This window comes from Lepidochelys kempii, chromosome 10, assembly GCF_965140285.1.
Source record: "Lepidochelys kempii isolate rLepKem1 chromosome 10, rLepKem1.hap1, whole genome shotgun sequence".
NCBI classification, from domain to species: domain Eukaryota; kingdom Metazoa; phylum Chordata; order Testudines; family Cheloniidae; genus Lepidochelys; species Lepidochelys kempii.
Window position 1 is genome coordinate 10383417 of NC_136389.1, and position 6252 is coordinate 10389668.

Sequence of the window (6252 nt, forward strand, 5' to 3'; positions counted from 1 at the left end):
CAACCTACCCATAAGATCCCTCATGCTGCCTTTCCTTTTTCCTAAGCTAGAGAGGTGCCCTGTATTGGAGTCTTGAAACGCAGCCTACGGCCACCTCATTGCTCTGACTACAGCGGGAGGGATAAACCAGTGAGCGACAGTGAATGCACCCAAAAGGCCATTTCTGTTCATCTACCCACGCTGATAGGAACACCTAGGTGAGTAGGGAGGGGACTAGTCTTAGGGGTTCCAAGCACTCTGAACTAACCTGCGATACAGAACAGTGCTGGGCGTCAAGTTTTGAAGGAGTGCTACATGGAGACAAAAAGCCACTTCTCTGACATGCTGCCTGGAATAGGGTCAGAGGAGAACAGGACAAGAGGATGTGCTATACAGAAACTCTTCAAGTGGCACCCAGCCAAAGGGTTCCAGGCTAGATGGATGAAGCAGATCATTTGTCTCCCTATAACCTACCCACTCTCTTTTCTTGTCTTATTTTGCTACAACCCTGTGTCTTTAGACCTGTGGTTCTCAACCTGTTTACCATTGTGGACCTCATACACAGCTGTGTATGTGTTATGTGGGCCGCATCCACACAATATATATACTACCTGTATGGCCGGGAGGATGTCACATGGGCCGCAGCTGTGTGCTGACTGGGCCGTCGGCAGGCTGCAAGTTTAGAACCACTGCTTTAGATTGTTGTCTGGAAATCTTGGCCAGAACCCGCTGAGCCAATGTAACAATCTTAGCCACTGAGAAGAGGGAATGATAAATGGGTCTCTGCAGCTGGGTCAGCTCAGATTCCTTGGTCAGAAAGACACAGACTAGAGCCTGGTCTACACTACAGAGTTAGGTGGACCTAAGCCGACTTGTTTGACCTAGTTTTTGCATGTGTCTGCACCTAAATTTGTCTCTCACCGGTACAAGTACCCCATTACAGTGACGCAATAACACCACCTCCCTGAACAATGCAGAGCCATAGTCAACCTACTTCCATCGACACAGGGCAAGTGTAGACACTGCATTACCTGCATCAACCCTCATAGACCTCCAGCAGCTCTCCCACAATGCCTCTGTCCCTGCAACAGTAGTTGCTTCAGTCACAATTTTGAACTTCACTGGCCAGGGGTCACAGACATTAGAAGTCCACCTCTCCCCCTTTTCTATCCTCCCCCTCCCCCAGCCTGTTTTTAAAATGTCTTTTCCTGAGGGCCCACTTTGACGAGCACAACCAGAGCTTAAATTCTCATAGAGTAGTCCCCAGAGGGTCCCCCCCATGCTATTAAAACTCCAGGGGGGTGAAAATATTTACCGAGCTCCAGCTGAATTTAAGCCCTGAGAACAACTACTAGCCCACCTTGGCAAGCAACTAACCATGCCAGCTCCACACACATGCTACTAGATGTGCTCCTGCCTGGAGCAGGTGAGAACTCTTGGATCTCCTCATCCTGTGGGGAGAAGCTAAGGATCAGCCAAAGAAATATAGATATCTACGTGCAGCTTGCACAGGGGTTGCTGAAACTGGGGTAGGACAGAGATGGACAGCAGCAGGGGGCGAAAGCAAAGAAACTTTGGCAGATCTGCCACTTCTCCAGTGAACTACATGCCATACGTGGCAGGTACCCCACGAGAACTTGACCAGGAGACCCCTGCAACTGCACAGTGAGGAGGAAGAAGTGGATGGGGGTGTGGGGGAAACGGTGGGAGACACAAACCATGAAGCCAGCCAGGAGCTGTTTGAACCTCTGCCAGAGCCAAGTGCAGATGAACCTGCTGATGAAGGGGAAGGGAGCTCAGGTAAGTGTATACAGGCATTCTTCCTTATAAGTGTTTTTTTACCTATTCATTGCCCCAAGTCTTCCCTCTCTCCCTCCCTGCCCCTTCTTCCCCACTTAAAAATGGCACCCATCCCCTCTGCGTGTTTAGAGAACAAAGGCATTGACTTGATTGCTCACTTTCCTTGTGAAATGTTAGAAAATAAATTCATACAGATTATTCTGGCCGTCTGCATTACACAGTCCACATAAGATCAGTGTCCTGTGCTCGGACAGAGGGAGAAGAAAGAGGTGGAGGCAACATCAGCTCTTCCATTTTTTGGCTTGTTCGGCTAGGCGGGGGCCAAGTGGAGTACTTTGTTTATGTGACCAGGGATGACCCTTTTATCCTGTTGAGCAATCTCTCTGAAACTTTCAAGGATATAATCTGTAATCCTTTCCTGAACATTTCTAGGGAGGGAGGCCTTGTTTCTTTCCCTGCGATAGGAGATTTTCCCATGCCATTCTGCGACTACTTGTGCTGACACCATTGTAGTAAACAGGTTAGCAGCACACGGTCCTGGCCAGCTTTGGAACATCAGTAGCAGCTGGGTTCTCTGTGATTTGGTCCCCCTCAGGAGCGAGACATCAGCCCAAAGCACTGCTGCCTGTGAAAATATTGGCAATATTCGCTGCACTTTCCTTATACTCACACCCAGAGGCACCCAGCGGTTAATCCTTCCATGCAACAGACCTTCCCCCCCTGGCCCCAGTCCCCCACTAGGGCGTACTCACCATGGCTTGCGCTGCAGAGTGGTGCTCCAAAGCTAAAGTGACAATTACCACTTCTTATGAAAGGTGTTTATAGAAATAATGCAAGGGAATGTTGAGACTTATCTTTCCCTTTCCGTTGTGACTGTAAATTTAATGCTGTATCTGTCTGTTTTAATCAGCAGCTTTTGGCATGGTAGCCTTTGACGGTGTCCCCTCCACGCCTGCTGAATGTGTGACCTGGTCAGGAGCAGAAAGAAGCAGACCAGAAAGGATACATTCTGCAAGATCCTTCAGTCGTCTGCAGCTGCTGACAGTGAACGCAGGGATTAGAGGGGGGCAAGTGGCTGAGAACAAGGAGCAGGACTAGGAATGGAGAAATCTGTTGTGGGAGGAGAGGCAAAAGGACAGAGAGGTGCAGCAGGACATTACGGCTTTGGTCAGCAACAAACGTAGCTGTTCCAGAACATTATCGAGCTTCATGCACAAATACTCCTGGAACAGCAGCTTTTACAGTTTCTGGGAGACCCTCTGGTCACTGCTCCCTGTAACCCCCAATGTACCAGGTGGCAGCATGGCATGAACCCTTACCCTTGTGGCCACTGCACACCTGGGGAAAACAGGAGAACCCTAACTACACCTCGAGTGACTAGTGATAACTGCAGGGTCAGCCCCGGGCACAGTGCACTACTTGTGTTGCAACATGAATGAAGCTTTGTCATATGTTTTTAATATGCATGTTTATCCTTTCCTTGGGTTTTACAAGTATGGGTCACCCTCTTACAGTGGTGCTAAAATGTGTTTAACTTGTATATTTGCTCTTTCATGTTGGCTCCCATTTCTTGGCACACAATAAAGTTATATTTTTGGAAACTCGGAATTTGTTTATTAGTTCACACCAAGCATAAATACCACTTTACAAAATATGTAACAGGAGTCAATAACCCACCCATATTTAAGCTCTGTACACACCAAGGCTCACTAGTTAATAAAAGCATCACACAGTTGCTCTACAGTTGACTCTTCTGATAGTCCTTGTGTCTGGCTGTTCAAATTCAGCAAATAGTAAGTCCACTTCAAACCTCCCCCCTGCTGGTAGCCTTTCCCACTTTACCTCACAGATATTCTGTAGTACATAACACACAGCTCTAACAACAGGAATATTTGCCTCATTGAGATCCAATCTAGTCAGTAAACATTGCCAGTGACCTTTGAATCTATCAAAAACACATTCAACAGTCGTCTTGCACTTGGTGAGCTGGTAGCTGAAACTTTCCTGGGTGCTATCAAGGTGGCCAGTGTATGGCTTCATGAGCCAAGGGTAGGCTGGGTCTGCCATAACAACTTTTGGCATTTCAACATTGCCAATAGGAATGTGCTGATCAGGGAAGAACGTCCCTGTTTTCAGCTTTTGGAAAAGTCCTATGTTCTTAAAGATGTGAACATCCTGCTCCTCCCTTGACCAGCCCACAGTAGATCCCCCAGCATTTCCATAACCACGGTTATGGACTCATTGGCAAGGTGGAGGTAGTGCCAGAATAGGGAGATGTGTCCCATCTCTCAACACATTGCAGCTCAGGATCCCCACTGTTGCAAATCCATCCACTGATTCCTGCACATTGCCAAGAGTCACAGTCATGTGCAACAGGAGACAAATAATGGCTTGTGCACCTGAATAACAATGGTCCCCACTGTAGATTTTTTTACCTCCAAACTGAATGGCCAGTGACAGTTACTAAGCTGGTGTTACAAGCTTCCAGAATGCAATTGCCACTCGCTTCTCCACTATCAGGACAGCTCTCATTCTGGTGTCTCTGCACTGGACTGTTGGGGCAAGCTCAGTACACAGGTCCAGAAATGTGGCCTTTTGCATCCAAAATCTCTTCAGCCACTGCTTGCTCGTTGTCTCAGACCAGAATTACTGTGCCATCTCACCACACAGTGTTCATGTCTTGGGCCCAGAAGACACTATGTGGAGCTGCTTCATGAATGCCAGCAGCAACCTGGTATTTTTATTTGCCGTGTCCAGCAGCATTCAGTCATTGTCGTCGAACATTGTCTTCCTCCTCATACAACTGATTGTAGTAATACTCACCGAGGTTCCACAAATATTGTACAATTGTGTGTCCTGTATTAGCAACAGTCATTAGAATTGTGCTGAGCTCTGCAGGGTCCATGCTTCTGCCAGAGAGATGGTGGAGACACCGAAAAGCAGCGCACAGGGCTGTGGAAGTTTGTTAAATGGCACAAGAATTATGAGATGGAATGAGCATGATAGGATGGAGAAGGTGGCATTGTAGGAATTTGACCCCTAGTTCCCAGAAATCCCTGGGTGAACTGCTGTTATGCCACCCAGCACTTTGAACATGTCCCACAAGTGATTGCACCAGCTGCATGTAGATGTAGCTTCTGTCAATCAAACTTCGTAGCGTACATGGCCTAAGGCAGTGTCTCCCAAACTTTTCAAACCTGAGCCCCTGTGATGGGGTGTCCACCCCCACTCGAGGCCAAGCAGGTTAAATTATGTCAATTAACCTTGTATGCTGCATCAGTCAGAGAGCAATAAAGCCTAATGGAAGATGACGTTCGCCTGGGAAGGAGCAGGTTGGGTCTGTGTAAAGGGATGGAAGCTGAGAACAGAAGAGGGCTGCAGGGGAAGTAGTCTACAGTTACTTGCTGGGAGGAGGGAGTTTGGGCTGTTAAACCCAGGGGGAGAGGGCAGAAGATAGAGAAGGGATGTAGGAAGGACTCCAGGGAAATAGCAACAAGGTCTGGGAGCAAGCCACTGTTGCTGGACATAGGGTCCCTGGGCTGGACACGGGAATAGTGGACGGGCCCAGGTTCCCCTACCAGCCACTGGGAAAGTGGCACAAGACTTGGTCTTGAACCAGATGACTGCCTGGAACAGCATGTGGACAGCTGATCCAATGGGAATTTCATGCTCCAGAAGGGCAGGGCTCTACAGTGATCTGCCGGAGGGCTGAGGCTTGAAGAGGGAGCACTGTAAGCCCTGGAGAGCGAGAAGGGACGTGGTGTGAGCATCTATCGGAAAGGGGCGGGCGCCTGGCCTGAAAGGCGCTAATCCCCACACACAGCCATAAGAAGGTGCCTCAGTGGTGAGTGACCCTCATTACAGCCCCCTCTTCAGATAACTGCAACCAATTGCACCCCTCTTCAATCCCAGTGAAAGGCCTCTGTAAAATGAGAAGACTGAGCAAATCTTCAGGATGATACTCCCATTCCTTTCTGACCCGCTGTGACAGTGATACATAAAGACAGGCAGTGCGACAGTTAACAGTAATAGTTGACATTTAAAGTACCATTATTGGCACCTGAATCCTTCAGAGCTATTGTTTCAGGCTCTCTGCAAAGAAAAGCTGGACGAGGGGATCATCTCCACCTGGTGTGCCGCTGTCAGGCTGGGATCCTCACGGTGCGTGGGAGATATGTAATGGCCACCCAGGCAGCAGGGCCGGCTCCAGGCACCAGCGTTCCAAGCAGGCGTGTGGGGCGGCAGTCAGAAAGGGGCGGCAGAGTTTCTGCGGCGGCGGCGATTTGGCGGCAGCTTCTCCGTTCCGCTGGCTGTGGCGGCAATTCGGCGGCAGCTTCTCTCTCCCCTGCTGTCCGCGGTGGCAATTCGGCGACGACAGGTTTTTTTCCCTGCTTGGGGCAGCAAAAACGGTAGAGCTGGCCCTGCACATGAGAACTATTTCAGGGCCATAAGGTGACATAACCAAAGATTATA